Below are 19,716 nucleotides of genomic sequence, written 5' to 3' on the forward strand. Positions count from 1 at the left end.
GTTTTCATCTCAACTAATTTCATTAGAGACTCATGCTTAATGCCTGAAGTAGGTGGTTTAATATCCCTTTACACATCTCGTGTCTCTCCCTGCGCTCTCCGTTGCTGTAATTCATCATTCCCAGTTTTCTGAAGAGCCTGGAGGCTCCACTGCTTTCTCCTTTAGATGGTGAAGAGGGGAAAAAAAGCTTTATAGGATCGTTTTTATGCAGTAAGTCTCCAATTGAGGTTACTGTTTGGTAAGGGGCAGCCTTTTGTAGTGCCTGGATAAATCCGTTCCAGGACCGTGAGCAGGCGTGCTTGTATTAGCGTGTTAATTTCTTATATTGGGAGCGTTCTGATCCATGGAAAAACAAACTAATGAAAGGGGTTTTTAATTCCTGGTTTTTTTTTTTTCCCCTCTTTCTCTCTTGCCTTAAATTAGAAACATTCACTTTTGGAAAAGAAAAAAAAAATGGTGAAGTTAAAGGCAAAATGATGGCATTTATTATCTTGAATTTCCATGACCAGTTAATTTGGACTGCGTGTGGGTGGCTCCATAATTCTTCTGTTTCCGAAACCTTCCCGAGGAATTCTTTGTTACTGCAACGAGACAGACGCCCAGTGTGGAAAGTTGAACTGGTCAAATCCCAAATCCCCTCCTGGTGCCGGGTGCCGCGGCGCCTGCGGGACGGCAGATACCAGCGTTGCCTGATGGGCTTCTCATTTCCACCGTGCTCATCCGCATCTGCTCATCCTCCCGACTGCCTCACGGAGGAAGGGAAAGGCGTGTGCTGGGGACGGGGCTTCTGCGGGGTTGAGGCTTCTGTTGGATGCGTTTGTGACTGTGGAGGGCATCTCTGTAGGTGCTGGTGGAAAAAGCACCTGCAGGAACCTGCAGAGGTGCCTCCTGCTGATCCATGCAAAGCTATTTTGAATCACTTTTGGCTGTCAGCAACCAAAATTGCTTGGATTTTCCAGACTTATTTCTCTTTCTCTTGGTAATCTGTTTTAGCTTTGTATTCCAAAGATAAAGGTGTCTTTTCACAGCCCAGAAACCACCTGTGTCTTGGGCTTCATCCCCAGCAGCAGGAGCTGGGCTGGGGCAGCCTGGACAAGAGAAGGCTCCTGAAGGGGAGACCTGAGAGCAGCTCCAGTGCCTGAAGGGGCTGCAGGAAAGCTGGAGAGGGGCTTGGGACAAGGGCCTGTAGGGCCAGGCCAAGGAGAATGGCTTGAACCTGCCCGAGGGGAGAATGAGATGAGCTCTTAGGCAGAAGCTCTTCCCTGGGAGGGTGCTGAGGCGCTGGCACAGGGTGCCCAGAGAAGCTGTGGCTGCCCCATCCCTGGCAGTGTTCAAGGCCAGGTTGGACACAGGGGCTTGGAGCAAGCTGCTCTAGTGGAAGGGGTCCCTGCCCGCGGCAGGGGTTGGAGCTGGAGGAACTTTAAGGTCCCTTCCAACCCAAACTAGGCTGGGATGCTATGATTCTGAAGCCTTTCAGAGCCCTAAGGCAGCATGAGGGATTGCTTTACTCATTGTCAATCTGTGGTCCACCCTGGAGCGCGCCAGGGTAATGCCTCGTGCCACAGGAGGCACAGTCCAGAACAAAGCTTTTGGGGAGGGCAAGAGGTGAAGAAGTGGGGACTTCATATCAGGCAGCAGCAATAAAGTCATGGTAGTTGGCACCAGGCTGGAGACCCGCGTCCCCCAGCCACCCAGGCAGCATCTCGCTAGCACGATCTGGCTGGGGGCTGGCAGCACCCTGTAACCCCATTCAGAGGCAGCTTTAAGCCATTTAATTGCCTTATCCTTCAGTCCAGGGCTGGAGTGGGGGGAGCAAACGACATCCTCTATTTGGGTTTTCATTCTGGTTCAAGGAACAGCGTTCCTCCTTCTGCGCGGCGCTTTTGAAAGCGGAGGCTTTTAGGAGTTTAACGTTATGAATACCTTGGGCTCAGTGGCATATGCAGAACAAATGTGAATCAAACACACAAATAATTCCTTCAAGAATTGTATTTCTTGATGTGGTAGCGCAGTACTCCACTGTTTACAATAGAGAGTTAAGTGGGATTTTGGGTTTGCTGGGAAGTTGACAGCTTGCGGTCCGGAGCAAAATTTCTGCCTTTTGTGGGATGAAAGAAGAAAAGCTGATGTTCTTGAAATGGTTATTTATAAATGATTTGAAAGTTTGTTCCCTTTCCAGGCAGGGGAGAGCCTGCCAGGATTGTGGTTACTGCGATGGTGAAGTTGGGGATGTGAAGAAAAAAGAATCACAGGAGTCTGTTTGCATTAGAATAACAAGATAAAGAACCTCGCGGGGGGACTCAAATGAGATGCAGTTGGGAACAGATTTCCCTCGCTCCCTTTCTCACGGGTAGGATGTTGGGAATCTCGAGCCGAGTCTCTGAGCAGAGGAATCACTGGAAGAGCAGAGACTGCTGGAGATGCAGAGTTCTCTACAGCATTGGGATGGGGATGGGAGATGCCAGTGGGATAAAGCTGTGGAAACAGCCAGTTTTGGTTCTTTTGTGCTGCCATCAGGCTGTTTTGCAGGCTCAGTTCTGCACCAGCCCGTGCTGTTTCCTCTCCCATCCTTTCCTTGGTTTCCCTTTGGTGTTTCCTTGCTGGCTTCCAGCCCGCTTGGCCATGCTTTGGGGTGGTGGCTGTGAACTCCCAGTGCCGGCATTACAGGGCTAGGGATGAAATCTGTGCCCCAAAGGAGATGATGGTAAATAATGGGGTTTCGTTTCTCATTATTCTGTGTCTGAGGCTTTTGCCATAGTGCGAATTTGGTGGGGAAACAGGGCTGCTGAGCAGTGGTTGCTGCCCTCTTCATAACGTGAGGTGTAGGGAAGAATGGGCACTGTAGGAAATGAGAGGATGCTGCTGTGTTATCCAGAATAGGTCCCTGGTGCCCCATGCGTCCCCTTCCCAACTCAGCCATGGTAAACCCCATCCTGCTCTGGGACGGGTGAAGTTAACCCCACTTCCTGCTCATGATGCAATATAGATGAATAAAAGTCCGGGTTATCTATGAGGGTATTAGTAGGGAACAACCAATAATAACATATTTGGAGGTCTTCTCATGGAGTAATCCCTGAGGAAAGGGAGTGGGTGGGTTGTGGAGCAGTTTATTGGCAAGGAGTGACTTTACAGCAGCAGCGTTTTGCTTTGGTCCAGCTGTGGAAGGAGTCGGTGACCTGCTCCAGATGTTCACATTGCAAGAGACCAATCTGAAGGTGAATTCCTTGTTGTGTTTACTACGCACCATGTGCTAATCCTTCAAGGTGCTGTGGTTTGTGTTGGTAACGCTGTCAGCAGAGGGCTGGAGCCTGCAGAATGGGAACACGCTCCCTCTGTGGCAGATCCTTGCCCAAGATAGCGTGGAGAGCAGTGAGATCCCATACCCCAGGCAGAGTTTTGACCAGGTCTTGGAGCATGTGGAAAGAGAGGTTGTCCAAGTGTTAGGACTTGGCAGAGAGGTCATGGTGTTGGATTGCTGCCCGTGGTGCTTTTCAGCTCTCAAGTGTTGGTAATTACGCTCTCATAGAGGGTGGCAGGATTACTCTTCTTACAGGTCTCTCTTGAAAGGCTCACGTGGGTTTCAGCAATAATTTATTGAAGTATGTAAAGGGTTTTGCACCTTGTTTTCAAAATGAAGGCATATCTGCTCCTCACTCCTCTGGTGCACATCAGCCATCAATGGCATATGGCCCCAGAAATGATCTTCCCTCCATGGCCCCATGCTGGTGGGCTGGAGTCTCATTAGCTTGGTGAAGTGAAGGGGATGTGCCTCCATCCTTTGGTATTGTAGAGTGGGTGCTGTCACCCTTGCTGGAAGGTTCCTCTCTACCCTGCTCAGAGTGGACTGAATCAAGTTTGTTTTCTGGTGCTGATCAGGGGTTAGTAGGACACTAAAACTGCCTGAAGCAGCAAAGTGCCAACTCCAGCCCCATTTGACTGTTTCTGTGATGTTTGTTGCTTGGCTTCGGAGCGTATGTGTTTTCCCAGATTTATTTTGTTACCATCCTCGAGACTTGTATAAAATACACTAAAATGAGGAAAACCCAACCTGAACAGAGGAGGAAGGGTTTAGATTTGGGTCCTGTGTGTGCCACTGCCCTCTCCTGGGGAGTGCTTTGCTCCTCAGCAGCACACTGGGCTTGCTCCAGTCTCACTCAGATCACTGCTGAATACTGGGATATTTAACCAGGAGCTCGTTATTGTGGAGTTTCCTCTCCCTGAACTGCCTTGATCTCCATGGGGAATGTGACCTGTGCCAAGAGGACTTCACAGTGGCAGGCACAGTGGAGCATCACTGCTATCTCCTCCTCTGCTTTGCTTCTCTCAGCAAGGTTAGGTCTGGTGTCCCCTTACCTGCTCTCCCCAGGGTTGCTGGAGCTTTGCTGGGATTAGGTGGCTCCTCTCCTCTGCCCCTTCCTCTTGGTGGGGGCAGAGTGGCCATGGTGGAGAGGATGGAGAGCAGCACAGGACAGGGCTCCAGCACTGTACGGAGGAGCAGGGTTACACGCCTTGATGCCTGCTTGCGCTTTGAGGTGATGGCATCCAAGAGCATTGTCTGTATTTGGACCTGTGCCTCATCCGAGCATCCCTGTGGCTTGTCTGAACCAACACTGGAGTCCCCCCGTTGCTTGGAGCAGGAGGAACTCCCCCATGTCCTTGCTGCTGTGTGCACCTCTCATGGGCGCACTGAGGGGCGGGCAGCGTGACTTCCAAGTGGCACGGGTTGGTTTTGAGTTGTGCAAGCAAGCAGCAGTGTCGGATGCCAACTATTTGTTTACTTCTCTTAAGATCTAACCTAATGAGTTTGTTTACAAGGGCTTCACATAGCCCAGAAGGAACCCATTTGGCTCTTTGGAGAGCATCATCTCGCAAACCATTGCTTGTACAACGCAATGACCCGGGTAGCTTTTGCACCCTGCTTTCTTTCTTAACTCAAACCCCCATAACCTTAATCTTCCAGCCCCAAAGAATAATTGTATTGTCTCATCATTTGTTGTTGATTCTCTGTTAAATTCTCGTGGGGTGTTTCAAGTGTGTAATTTGTGGTGATGCTCTGTGTTGTGGTGGACCTCGTAAGGCATTAACAGTGCGTGTGTGGTCACCGAGGAGGTGAACAACCTGCAGGAGAAGGGGTCAGCAGCCTGGGCAAGGCTTGGAGAAAAGAGCTTTGTGGAGGTTCAAGGGCAAAGAGCAGCTGGGAACAGAGGTTGTGGTGTTGTCTTTTGAATGCTGAAGTGTGTAAGTGAATTAAAGCCCTGCTCCTTGTGATGATGTCTGTTGTTGTATTGTGGGATAATGAGGATGAAAATACCCCCTAGCTGCTGTTTGTACAAGGATGTAAGCTGCATCCCTTATTTAAGAAATAAGGGCATGAGGGTTGTGCTGCTTGTAAAATCATAGCTATCACTCACACAGTTCCTGATCAGTACCTGACTGTGGCTTCAGCAGAAGCTGTAAACCTCCTTCTAAGAGTTGGGTATAGGATAAACCTTGTGGATGCTGGGAGGGTTTTAAGCCCCGATGTTCTCCCATCTCCAGAATTGAACTCCCCGGTCATCCCCATGGATCTGAAATCCCTTTAAATTCTTAGGCTTGGTTTGATTTGATGGAAATCTCTGCAATGGGTCCCTTGTGGTTCTGTTGTTAACATTTGTTTTGACACAGGGTGCCCAGAGGAGCTGTGCCTGCCCCATCCCTGGCAGTGTTCAAGGCCAGGCTGGACACAGGGGCTTGGAGCAAGCTGCTCTAGTGGGAGGTGTCCCTGCCCGTGGCTGGAGCTGGATGAGCTTTAAGGTCCTTTCCAACCCAAACCACTCTGTGATTCCATTTGTAAAGACTCTGAAGCCTCCCGGCCTAATGAAGAACTGTCCTTGAGCTATGGGAGTTGAGGAGTTACTTAACTCCTGCTGTGTTAACATCTGTGCCCGTCCTGCACTGGGACAGGTCTTGGTAGGGTGCCTTGGTCACTTCAATTCTTCAACTACCCAGGCCCAAACATTGCCAGTGTTGTTAATCCATGGCACAAGAGGGTACCCATCCTTTAGGGTCTCAGTCCTCTCACTGGCCAAGCAATGCTATTTGCACAGCCTCTACTACAGCTGCTGGCAGAGGGAGGCTTGGGCATATAGATGCAGTACCCCTTCTTCTTCCTCTGGACCTAGGGCTGCCACTGTCCTCCTCGGGAGTGTCAGCACAGAGTTGTGGCCCATGGGTCTCCATTGGGGATCTACTCTTCGCTGACCCTAATTTGTACAGGTGCATTGAAGTAGGTTAGCAATGGTCTTACGATCTATGGCTTGCAGGAGAGTGTTACTGCAGGTTATCCATCTGCCGTTAGACAGTGAGTGTGCTGAGACTGTGTGGTACATGGTGGACAGGGCTGGACTGCACAGGACCTTGTATAGGGGACCAAAGGCTGTTGTGATAGGGCTGGCAGCTGCTTGGTATTGCACTCGTGTAGACTTGGGGTCCTACCACAATCCTCGCGTAGTCTGTTGCTGCTTTGTCAGACTGTGTGCATAGGGAGGAGACTCCACCTCCAAACCCTGCTCACACTGGGTCCAACACGGTTGGAAGTCCCATGTTGATGGTGTTTTGAAAGAGGGTGATGTGGGATGCTGAAACCCTCCTGCCTGTTGTTGATTTGCACTCTGTTTATCCCCGTCGGTGGCTTTGCAACATCTCATCATCCCGCTAAGCTGTCTGACCCTTTACTTCTCCCTTGTTCCAGTCCTCCTGGGAGGAAGCTGCAAAGCCAATCCTTTGCCTTTTCTATCGTGTTGCTTCACTGATCACTGTTTATTTCTCTTCTTTATTGGTTTGTTAATGTTTGCCTATTGCAGCTGCCTCTTAAATGAAGAAAGCTTCTTTAAGCCTTTAAGTTCCTAATTGGGAGGCAGAGTTGAGCTGCTATAAACTGTTGTTGGGGGGGTGGAGCTGGCTGGTGTCCCATCAGTAGGGCAAAATGTGACTTGAGAAGAAGTTATGGAGAGAGACTTCCCTGGTATTCGTGAGACGAGAGCATTGGTTTTATGGTGTGACTTAGGCGATGTGAGAATAGAGACGAGGATTCACCACTGGCTCTTGTGGTGAATAACCCTCTTACGGGGTTATAAACCAGAAAGCATTCCTCGAGCCTGGGAGAAAAAAAGCTGTTGTCTGGGTTACTGTGGTCTGTGCTGGTTCAGCAGGGGCGGAGGTGGGAGAAGGTGCCTGTTTGAAGCGCACCTTTGAAGAGCCTTCCATCAGGAAGCAGCTGCTGACGGGCAGGAGCAGGACAGCCGCTCTCCTGGGGAGCTGGATTTAGTTTCAGACAGAGCAGCGCAAAGTGGGAAGTGGATGGAGAGGGTGGAGGTGGTGATGTTGAGCTGGGTTAGCAGCATGGACACCCCTTGGCTGCTCCACATCCTTTTTTAGGAGCTGATGTGTGTTTCTGGTTTTAATCATTGCTCCCATTGCATAACTGTAAATGTTTTCCTGGTTGGATGTCTATTAAAATCATAAAGTGCAGAGAAAGACCTGGTGCAGCAGGCTGTGCGCAGAGCACAGACCTACGTCCAGCGTTCACTTAAACCCTATGTATTTATAGGTATCGTTCTTCAGTCATTCTGGGCTCCCGTGTTCCCAGCAAGGTTTGCCAAGGAGAAACAAGGAGAGGTGGCAGACAGGGGAATGAGTTTGTATTTAGGAAGGGAAAGGTCAAGAAATGACTGTGGAAAGGAGGCCAGAACAGAAGAAACCACGGCGGGGCGAAGTAAAAGAAGAGAGTGGGAAGGCTGCCCTATGTTTTTAGGGAGCTCTTGCCAAACCCCACTGTCTGTATCTCTCTTGGCTCCCAACAAAGGTATCTTGTGTTAGGAATGAGAAACATCAACGCTGTCGTTATGTTTGTCTTGGAAAAGCAGGCCAAGAAAGGTTTGGGACTGTACCTTGTGTCTTGCACCCTGCTGTGTGCGATGACTTGTAGTAGCTCAGACCTTTTACCTCCAGCTTGGAAAGCAACTTCATCTCCTGCTCTCCTGGGAATTTTGACCATCTTCTTCTATTCCTTGTATTTTCCTTCTCTTCGCACCCCTTGCTTCTTGTGTCTTACACCTTTAAACATTCTTACTGTAGTTTTGCAGCAAGAATTGAATTTCTTGGCATCTGCATTAGAACCTCCTTGGAGCAGGACCAGGCAGCTGTTAATATTTGCAGCAGACAAGGCTGTGGTACTTGCTGCAGGATTCTCTGCAGCGTTTTCTGTTCTTCCCTTTCATGACCAGACTTTGCACTGGAGCAGATGCAGGATGCTCGCGCCGTGGTGATGGTGGTGGTACCCTTTGGCAGAGCAAAGTGGTTTCTTAGCATCATTAACTACGTCTGCAGTAGGACCACAGTCTCTGAGTGCTTTTGTAGAGGATCAGCCCAGCTCTGGAGCTGCAGAACCTCTTTAGAGTTTGGACTGTGGGCTTGAAACTGGGCTTTTCTGAGCAGAGAGCCACTGAAGGTGGTGAGACCATGGAGGCCATCCTGAGGATGAGACTTGGCAACCTGGCTTGGTGCCACAGGAGGGATATCCAACTGCTCTTTGGTTCCTAACCTGCAATATCCGTGGCCTCGTAATCTTGCTGAGGGAGATCTGTGGCTTGAGCATTTATTGGGAACCTGGTGTGTGGGTGATGACAGCTGCAGGGGATTATATTGGAGGGACTTGGGAATGTTAAACCAGCTTCGACTAAAATACGTGTGGCCAGAGCAAAGGCCCTTGCGTTCGCCTTCAGCCTCGTTGCTCAGCGTTTACCCTTTCTAGTATTCCAAAAGGATTAAAAAAAGAAGCTGTTCATTTAATTTCTTTCCTTTGAAGAGCCAAAACCAGCAGTGTAAACCCAGACACATGTCAGGGGCCTTGCCCCCCTCTAGGAAAGACGTGGTTGCTGACATTTTCCGTTGGGTTGCTGCTGTTGACCTAGCTAACCCCAAACGGGAGCACAATTAGCAAATGAACCTCAGGACGTGTTAGACACATGTGTCCTACCGGTGGGGAAATGCAAGTGCTATTGGGAAGAGAGCTGGGGAGAGGTTGTTCTTTCCCGTGGTGGGCAGGCTGGCAGTGATAAGCTGTCAGGAGGCACATGGAAGGTTTGCCTTCAAGTGGTGCCGAGTGCTTTGCATGAGTGCTTTGGTGTTTCCTGTCCTCATGTAACTTCGTATTGACCTTCCTGTGTGAACCCTAGGAACAAGTCCAGAGGAGGCCACGAGGATGATCAGGGGCTGGAGCACCTCCTGTATGAAGACAGGCTGAGAAAGTTGGGGCTGTTCAGCCTGGAGAAGAGAAGCTGTGTGGAGACCTCAGAGCAGCTTCCAGTATCTGAAGGGGGCCTATAGGGATGGTGGGGAGGGACTCTTCATTAGGGACTGTAGTGACAGGACAAGGGATAACGGGTTCAAACGGAAACAGGGGAAGTTTAGATTGGATCTAAGGAGGAAATTGTTTCCTGTGAGGGTGCTGAGGCACTGGAATGGGTTGCCCAGGGAGGTTGTGAATGCTCCATCCCTGGCAGTGTTCAAGGCCAGGCTGGACAGAGCCTTGGGTGCCATGGTTTAGTGTGAGGTGTCCCTGCCCCTGGCAGGGGGGTTGGAACTGGATGATCTTAAGGTCCTTTCCAACCCTAACTATTCTGTGATTCTATGATCTTCTCCATGGATATTGCAGCCGTTGCGAGTGTCCTGATGCACACTATTGGCTGCATCCCTGGATCTGTGCAAGTGGAGCTGTGGAGGACAGGATGGATGAGCAGGACATCGTGGTCTGTATCAGCACCAGTGTGGCAGCAGGGCCAGGGCAGGGATTGTGCCCCTGCACTGAGGCCACACCTCGAATCCTGTGTTCAGCTCTGGGCCCCTCACTCCAAGAGAGACCTTGAGGTGCTGGAGCAGGGCCAGAGAAGGGCACTGGAGCTGGTGCAGGGCCTGGAGCACAGGGGTGATGGGGAAGGGCTGAGGGAGCTGGGGGGTTCAGTGTGGAGAAGAGAAGGCTCAGGGGGGACCTGATGGCTCCCTACAAGTGCCTGAGAGGAGGATGGAGCCAGGAGGGGCTGGGCTCTGCTCCCAAGGAACAAGGGATGGGACAAGAGGAACCGGCCTCAAGCTGCCCCAGGGCAGGTTTAGATGGAGCTGAGGAACAATTCCTGCCCCAGAGGGTGCTCAGGCATTGGAACAGGATGCCCAGGGCAGCTGTGTGTGTCTAGGGATATTCTGTAGGTGCTTGTACTCGATATAGAAGTTGTTTGCTTTTTCCTGTTTTGGGAGTTTAAACATGATAGGGGAATGGAAAAAAACCTACTTATGACTATGGAATTGCAAACAGGAATAACTGGGGAGGAATAATTTTAGTAATTGCTGGTCTTATGGAATGATGATAAGGCTGTTGTAATGCAAAACGCTTTCTGAGATGTCTTGGAGAAAGGAAATGCGTAAGGGTCTTCTCCTCTTCCTGACGTGTAACTGGGAGCGTAGGTCTGTGTGTGCCTGAGCCAAATTCTGAGCCTCCCAGTGAAATTAATTATATTAATCTTGCAAATCTGAAGGCAGAACTTGTGCCTATGCTGAAGGTAGGATTTCACTGTCACCAGGAGGCTTTTATACCAAGTCCAACCTTTCCAGCGTTCCTCACAGTGAGCAATGGTGGGACCCTTAAGCTGTGGTGATGCTCTTGGAGAAGGCTGCTTTTGTCCTAATGGTTTTCTTCAGGGCTTTATTGTTTGCTGGTGCCTCATAGAATCCCAGCCTGGTCTGGGTTGGAAGGGAGCTTAAAGCTCATCCAGTCCCAACCCCTGCCATGGGCAGGGACCCCTTCCACTAGAGCAGCTTGCTCCAAGCCCCTATGTCCAACCTGGCCTTGAACACTGCCAGGGATGGGGCAGCCACAGCTTCTCTGGGCACCCTGTGCCAGCGCCTCAGCACCCTCCCAGGGAAGAGCTTCTGCCTAATGTCAGATCTAAACCTATGGGAGGTGACACCATTGGCCTGCAGATGTTAGAAAGCTCGAATGCAAGGGAATGGATTACAAGTAATTGAATGTTCATCTCGGGTCAGCTCAACCTTTGCAGAATTCGCTTTTAGAGAATAAATATCTCTAAATCCCCTCCAGTTTCTGAAGAGGAATCGCCACTGTCCAAACTTCAAATGAACGTCTGAATCATGCGGGATAAACTGGGAATAATTCAGCTGAACAAATAATGCTTCTCTATAAACTGGAGCGCAATAACATGCAGAGGATTGGAAAAACATGCCAGGGACCAAGAAAAATACCATTGCATCCATATTAATATTTCATTTTCAGTTGGAAGGGAAGCCATAAGTCTCTATTAAACTCCATTTCAAACCTTTATATTCTTTTAAATGCCTCGATACAGCAAACTTGACCATTTAGGAAAGGCTTCTCCATGCTGAAGTCACCTTTAGGGGAAATTAAGCACATGCTTAAAGAGCCGAGTTCACTCCAAAGCGCATTGCTGATTCCGAGTTCCAGCATCCCAAATTGCTTGCTGGAAAATAGCTGAAATTTGGCATTAAGTTGAAATTTAGTTTTAGAGAACATTGAAGAGCAGAACAAGTATTTCCACTGTGTGCTTGAAATATGGAAGAGTATTGGTTTATAGAGGTTTTATTGCATTGTCTGCAGCCTGAGAAAACCCAGAGCAGCGAAATCGCGACTGAGCAGCATTGATGGAGCTTGCTGGCACTTGGATCCTTATAATTCCTCGTGTCAGTCGGAGCATAATATATAGAGTGCACACAGTGTGAGTTTCAAAACAAGGTCCCTCGCAGCTTTAAATCATTGTTTGAAATAAGAAAAGAAAATAAAACCAGCTTTCTTCCATCTCCCGTACTGGTTGTCCCCGGGCGGGCAGTGGGGATTTAGTGGTTTGGGGTGTGCTACGGAGCTCTTGCTCTGTGCTCCTTGCCCAAGATTGAAGTATCCCAGTTTCCCAAGTGGGTTTTACCCACTTAAAGAGAGACAACTTTGTAATAGGGACGTGTTTACAGGAACCCTGTGTGGGTTCTAATTGGAGGGCTCTAATTCGGGCTGTCAGAAGATGCGAAGCGTCAACGATGGCGACCAAGATGGGAGCAGCGAGAGCCTGGAGGTGCCCTGCTTGCAAGTGGAAATAGGGCAGAACTGAGAAGCTTCACGGGAAGCGAAAGAGACGTCTGGGTATTTGGGATGTGTTTAGGGATTGATGGTTTTCATTGTGCCAGCTCCCTAGGTCTGCTTGCAGGAGCCCGCTGGCAGCGTGGGGGGCAGAGGCAGATCCCTGGGATGCTGGCAGTGGGTGAGCCTCCTGCTGCCTGAAATTCCCTCTGAGTTTTCTTCGCTGGTGGCTGACAGCCCCAGTGTCCGTGCTGCCGAGATGTGTGTGGAGGGGCAGTTCAAACCCATTGATTCCTGGCTGGTTGAGCGGCAGGGGAATGGGAGCGGGGGGTCTGGCTGCTGACAGGGACCATAATGAGATCCGGGGTCACCGGTCCTGCTCCTGCCGTTCCAACGGGCTCATCGAGGGGGGATCCTATCAAGGCAGCACGCTGGATCAGCCCGGGGGATGGCCCCATATGGTGCACACTGCTCTTTAGCAGTGAGTTTGGGTTTTGGAGCAGTGTCAGGGCTTAGTGTTGCCTCTGCCTTTGACCCGAGGTGATGGAGGAAAATCTGCTGCAGGGGAAAGAGATAAAGTCAGGGCTGTTCCCCATCACTCTGGATCAAGTGGGGTGCCCAGGATCGAGCCCAGAGCTCAAGCACGCAGGCAGTGCCCAGGGCTGTGTGCACTGGGAGAAAGCATCTCTCCAGACTGCACTGAAAGGAGCATCTTTATGTATTTATGGTGCCACACACAGACCAGCAAAGAGCCTTTTCCAGGCACTGCTGAGGGCTTGGTTTTCTGCAGCTGTCTTAAAAAACCCCTATAGCTGTCTCTTAATCTTTATTCAATGGAAATGTGCAAGCTAAGATCCAGAGTTCATGATACCAACACCAAATGCCAGGGTTTTGCTCACTGTTCCCCCAGTCTCTGCTGCCCTGGCTATGATAATAACAGAAGGACATGGAGCTGTTGGAACAACAGAAAACGGAGGAGGCTGTGAAGATAATAAGGGGATTGGAGCACCTCACAGGCTGAGAACATTGGGGCTGTTCAGCCTGGAGAAGAGAAGCTGCATGGAGACCTCAGAGCAGCTTCCAGTGTCTGAAGGGGGCTACAAGGATGCTGGGGAGGGACTCTTCATCAGGGACTGCAGTGATAGGACAAGGGGTGGTGGGTTCAAACTGAGACAGGGGAAGTTGAGGTTAGGTAGAAGGTGGAAGTTCTTCCCTATGGGGGTGCAGCTGGATACCCCAGTCAGTCCACATGGATCTGAAATCCTTTTAAGTTCTTGACTCTGTTTTAATTGATGGAAGTATCTGCAACGGGTCACTTGTTGTGGTTCTATTGTTTAACGTTTGTTTTGGCACGGGGTGCCCAGAGAAGCTGTGGCTGCCCCATCCCTGGCAGTGTTCAAGGCCAGGTTGGACACAGGGGCTTGGAGCAAGCTGCTCTAGTGGAAGGGGTCCCTGCCCGTGGCAGGCGTTGGAGCTGGAGGAGCTTGAAGGTCCCTTCCAACCTAGACCAGTCGGGGGTTCTGTGATCTTTCTCATGGAGTGATGGGCAGCTTGGGCGGATGGGCTTTATCTTCCTAAAGACTTCAGGAGAGATTTGCCCAGCCTGAGTTTATCCACAAAGCTCCCAGTTACAAACTAAAAGACTAAAAAAGACCGGAGGTTGCAGTGGGTTAAAGAGATGGCTCAAAGCTGGGGGACACAACCATTGCAGGGGGCAGGAGTTTCACTCTGCTGCCTCTCTGATTTTGCCACCCTCAGCTTGTTGGTTTTTATCGGGGTTGCAAACAGACCCAGGCAAAGTGAAGTTCTCATAGACCTCAGAGCAGCCTTCCAGTATCTGAAGGGGGCCTATAGGGAGGCTGGGGAGGGACTCTTCTTTAGAGACTGTAGTGACAGGACAAGGGGTAACGGGTTAAAACTGAAACAGGGGAAGTTTAGATTGGATCTAAGGAGGAAATTCTTTCCTGTGAGGGCGGTGAGGCACTGGAATGGGTTGCCCAGGGAGGTTGTGAATGCTCCATCCCTGGCAGTGTTCAAGGCCAGGTTGGACAGAGCCTTGGGTGCCATGGTTTAGTGTGAGGTGTCCCTGCCCATGGCAGGGGGTTGGAACTGGATGATCTTCAGGTCTTTTCCAACCCTAACCGTTCTATGATTCCAGAAGTCAGTGAGCAATGTGAGCGTACTCATTTGTGTGTGCCGGGGAAGGAGCTTTCCTGCTCTGCAGCTCGTGCTTTCTGCAGGGTTCTGGAGCTGTCGCTCGCTCTCACGTGAAGCAGCTGCTGGGAACGCGGCGCTGCGAAGCTGCCGTCCAACTTCGACATCAGATTGCAATAAATTTTTATTCCTTCTCCTGTTTCTCACTTCTGAAGTTGGGAACGAACCCAACTTCGTATAAATTATGTTGCTAAAGGAGACTTCACTTCCTACTTCGCTATTTATAGATGGCTCTTTCTGCGTGCATATGGATTGCAGCTTTATTTTCTCATCCTCAGTAGCTTCTGTTTGATCTCACGGCTGCTCCTTGTGCATCTTCAAGGAACGCTGCTGAATAATTTATCTGTTCAAGACTCTGCAGGGAAGTTTGAAATGATTGCTGGAGTACCTTGCACTCCCATGTGTGTGGTGCTTCAGAAGGTCAGCTCTGGGTCTGTGGGAAGGACTGATGCTACCTGGTTTTGTTGTTCAAAGGATGTTAAAAACCTATCATGGAAGGGTGGGAATAGTCCCAGTACTAATGGAGCCAACTGGGGTTGTTGATTTTGGACCTTAAGGAATGTTTTGCTGTGCTGGTTTGAGACCTCTGTAGGAAATCCCTGTTATCCTCAGTGCATTTCACCCTTGTGTCCATTGGTAGAGGTTGACATTTTGTCAGTCCTTGATTTTCCAGCTAACCAAAAGAAAACCCAGGCAAATCTGGTTTGCATGCCTGCAGCTGTAGCAATGCATTCTGAGTGCCCTCACTGACAAATGCCAGCTCAGAAGAGCAGCAAAATCATTCAGGGCTTATCTTGGTCCACAGAAGATGCCATGGGGAGAGAACATCATATTTGGTGGTGTTCGTTTTGGGTAACTCTTGTCCTGCTTGTGACAAATTGCATGGTGTTTTGGTATTTGTACACAAGGAGGGGTCAGGATGTCCAGAGGGAAACTCTTCTGCAGTGAATGAAGCTCTAGCCCCTATTTATCTGGAATTTGCCCTTTGCAGCTTCGGTCCCAGAGTAAATGAGCTGTGGCCTTGCCATAGACTGAGTGTCTTTGGACCACACTTGGGGTGGGATGAATTCAAGCCTGATGTTGCAGAAGAAATAACCTCTCCCTGGGGCCAGGGGCAGGAGCTGGCCTTGTTGGCCATTTGATCTTTTTGCTGACATCTGGAAGAAGCGTGGAACATCTTGGATCCCTTCCTAGAGCGCAGCTACGTGTCCAGCCAAAGGGTCGAGCCTGCAGTTCCCCATTAGCGTGCTCGAGAAGGTTTGTGAAATGCTTCCCTACCCACCAGTGTTATTATCACCTCTCAGGCATTACAGCTTCATGCTTCTTGGTTTCACCCAAGCTGAACTCTTGCAGGAGGGATTGGTTTGAGTCCTGTGTTCAGGGAGGTCTCCTGATGCTTGTCGTGTCAGTGCAGGGATGGCTTTATGGTTAGAAGCTTTTCTGGGTTATTATTATGTCTTTTAAAGACAACAGATAACCTCTGTCAGCAGTTACATGATCAGCTTCCAGGGTGTATTTGGAAGATGGTCCTTCCTTTGTGAAAACACCATCAGAACCTGTTCTTGGGAGCGCTGACAGGCACAGAGCGAGGAATCCATATCTCTGATGCCATCCAGCATAGACCTGGGCGTTCAGACGTTCATCGTGTGTGCACAAATTGATGTAAAATTGCCCTAACTATGATACCATTTTTTTTGGCAGAAGCCTTATGTATATCTCAATGCCAAGGGCAAAATACTCATAGTATCACAGTATGCTAGAGATTGGAAGGGACCTCAAAAGATCATCTAGTCCAATCCCCCTGCTGGAGCAGGAACACCTAGATAATGTTACACAGGAATGTGTCCAGGCGGGTTTTGAATGTCTCCAGGGAAGGAGACTCCACAACCTCCCTGGGCAGCCTGTTCCAGTGTTCCATCACCCTCACTGAGAAGAAGTTTCTTCTCAAGTTTAAGTGGAACCTCTTGTGTTCCAGTTTGTACCCATTACCCCTTGTCCTATCATTGTTTGCCACTGAGTAGAGCCTGGCTCCATCCTTGTGACACTCCCCCTTTATATATTTATAGACACTTACAAGGTCACCCCTCAGTCTCCTCTTCTCCAAACTATAGAGACCCAGCTCCCTCAGTCTTTCCTCATAAGGGAGATGCTCCGCTCCCTTAATCATCTTCGTTGCCCTGCGCTGGACTCTCTCCAGCAGCTCCCTGTCCTTCTTGAACTGAGGGGCCCAGAACTGGACACAATACTCCAGATGCGGTCTCACCAGGGCAGAGTAGAGGGGAAGGAGGACCTCTCTCGACCTACTAACCACCGCCCTTCTAATACACCCCAGGATGCCATTGGCCTTCTTGGCCACAAGGGCACAGTGTTGGCTCATGGTCATCTTGTCATCCACTAGGACCCTCTCCCCTACTCACCCTGGAGTATCTTGCTTTGGATTTCTGCATTTAAGGAAAGATGCTGTGTTGGACAGTAACCCAGTGAAAAAGCTTGAGGTTTTATTTCTTCAGATAAGGCACCTGAGGGAGAAAGTTGTTTGTAGAATCAAAGACTAGTTTGGATTGGAAGGGACCTTCAAAGGTCATCTAGTCCAAGCCCCCTGCAACGAGCAGGGACACCTTCAACTATGGCCAGAACCAAGAACACAGTGATGTCTTGTGTAGGTCAGAAGTGACCCTCAGAGGTTTGGTTTCTTTCATTAAGAGACTTTACTAATGTGGTGCAGTAGGTTGTTACTGCTTTTCTTCTGTGTGTCTGGTATGAACGCTGTGGTTGGGAGAAGCGGATGAACTGTAACTCAAAGGGAGCTGCGTTAGTTCGTTCCCCATCAGTGATGTATGGGTTTCATATGGCCTTCAGGCTGCTGGCAGTAGGAGGTGATGATGCTCTGACTTCATTAACAGAGGTTATGTTCTCAGAGATGGGAGCTGTGCTTTGCTGAGGAGCCCCTGTGTGTGTGCAGACATGGGGATCTTTGGGGGGGGGGGTTGAAGTGTGTCCTTCTAAAGTGGTTCTCTGTGAGCTCTTTTGCTTCTCTAATTTCCTCATCGCTCCCTCCAAGATAGAGCGCATCTCTGAGAAGGGGGATAAAAAGTTGAGTGGTTTGATCTAAAACTGAAACATTTTGCAAAGCCTAATTAACCAAACCCATGATTATTATGTAAACCTCTGTCCCAGGCCTTCAAACGACTTCTGAAACACCAGCTTTGCTTGAGAGCCGTGCCTAATCACCCCTTGAAAGAAGCAGGGAGCAACGGGTGTTGAAAGGCAATGGTTGGAGCTTGGCGAGGGAGCCCAGCGACCACAAGTGTTGAAATTTGCACGGAACACGAGGAGGGCTTTGATCAAAACACAGCCCAAATTTCCACAGCTTGGGACTCGACCAAGAGCGCTAAGCTAGCAACAGGGAAAGGAGGTTTTGGAGAGACTTCAGAGGTTACAACAGCAGCGTGGCAGCCTGTAATCTCAATAGAAAGCTGGCTCGATGGTAATTAACAACATAGCAATGTAATCCACGTCAGGACAATCCCTTCCCTCTCCTCCTGAGAACCTCTGGGCTCTTTGGGTCCTTTAGTTTCTTCCAGACTGCGTCATGCATTGAACACGGAAGAAGAGGTTGAGGTGCAGCCAAGGGAGCATGGAAAGGATTTTGGCCTGAGCTTTCCGGATGGAAGACCATGACATACTCCTCGTGTTCTCCATGAAGGACAGTGTGAACACAGAGCTGCAGGGCTTGAAAGAAATACCATTTTTAGGTGTCCTGCGCTTGTTTGAAGCAGGCTTGGCACACGAGTCAAGGTTTGTTGTCATTTGGTGAGAGCTGATGAAGCAAGTAATAGTGTATGTCGTAGCTGCAGCAGATGGGTAGAAGTGGGTATGTAAGTGTGGTGATCCAGTCTTGGGTATGATTTATCAGGCTTTTCAGTTCAGAGTGGCTCGTTGAGGAGTAATGCCCCTCACTCCAGTTGGGTGATCTGCAGCAGGATTTCCGAGCTGTCAGCAAGTCTTTCTGGACTCTCCATCCCTTTGATCTGCTGTTACCTTTACAGTTGATGTTAAATCATGGAATGAGATTGAGGGGGATGTTAGTAGGATTGGCAGCAGGTGAACATTGGAAAAATAAGGGGTGGCTAAAGAAATACCAGTCTATGTGTGAGGTTGGGCCAGGGCACATGAAGGTACCTTCCACTAGAGCAGCTTGCTCCAAGCCCCTGTGTCCAACCTGGCCTTGAGCACTGCCAGGGATGGGGCAGCCACAGCTTCTCTGGGCACCCTGTGCCAGCGCCTCAGCACCCTCCCAGGGAAGAGCTTCTGCCTAAGAGCTCATCTCAGTCTCCCCTCTGGCAGGTTCAAGCCATTCCCCTTGGCCTGTCCCTACAGGCCCTTGTCCCAAGCCCCTCTCCAGCTTTCCTGCAGCCCCTTTAGGCACTGGTCTCCGCAGGGCTGCTCCATCCCATCTCCCCCAGCCTGTTTGTGCTTGGGATTTCCCTGACCCAGGAAATACTTGGTTTGAGCAGGTTGTAGAATTTTTTTCTCCCCTTCAATGTTTTAGTATTTTTGGGGGTGTGAAAAGCCCTGCTGAGAATGGACCTTCAAATTTCTGATGCAGACATCCAGCTTTTCAGGCTCTAACCCTTTAATGCTTCATTTAGATGGACTTGGGTATAGCGGTCCTGCTGTGCCCACTGAGTCAAGAGAAGCATATACTGTGCAAGCAGTAAATTATCCACGTGAGCTTTCTGAGCAGCTGCAGAGAGGAACATCTAATGAATAATGAAGCAATTATCTTGACAGCTAAGTCCAACTCAGAACAATAACACGTTCCCAGTTACTGTGTGGTAGGCAGATGGTAACGCAGCCTGCTATTAAGGGCTTGGCTTGCCACTCTTGAGGTTACTGGCAGGTAATCAGTATGTTTTTCCCATTTGGAGGTTTGGATGTTGGTGTTCTGGGAATTAGGCCCACAGGGATGTCCAGTAGATGTTTCATTGTGAATGGAAGGCTTCTTTTTTTTTTCATTCTTGCTAGGACATATATCTTGCTGTTGCCAAATATCAAGATGCAAATAGAAATATATGTGCTCTGGGGTCTGTTTGGTAACGCATGGGAAGCTAAACCAGGCAGGAAGCTTTCCAGAGCTTAATGTAGACACTCGTGATTTGGTAGAACATGCTGTGCTGGTAACCTCATTGCTGTCTTCCAGTGTTGCTGCTGGTTTTGGTCACCTCCCCCTGTGCACCAGCTAGCCAGGCTGATAGATGTTGACAGGAGTGATCTGTGCTGGGTTCGATAGGTAGGTCTGATGTGCCAAGGCTCTGCGTGGTCCAAAACCAGAAGTAATGAGTTGCTGATGGTGAATGAGGTCT

The 19,716-nt window shown here is 49.7% G+C and overlaps 1 protein-coding gene across 9 annotated transcripts in view; it reads left to right on the top strand.

Annotated features, from left to right (window-relative positions):
* The window catches only part of EXOC6B (exocyst complex component 6B), a 292,989-nt gene that overhangs the window by 79,027 nt on the left and 194,246 nt on the right, over nt 1-19,716 (top strand). The window lies entirely within an intron of this gene.

This window comes from Pezoporus flaviventris, unplaced genomic scaffold (assembly GCF_033815535.1).
Source record: "Pezoporus flaviventris isolate CSIRO_AGI_PZ_B2104156 unplaced genomic scaffold, CSIRO_AGI_Pfla_v1 ptg000188l, whole genome shotgun sequence".
Taxonomy (NCBI): Eukaryota; Metazoa; Chordata; class Aves; order Psittaciformes; family Psittacidae; genus Pezoporus; species Pezoporus flaviventris.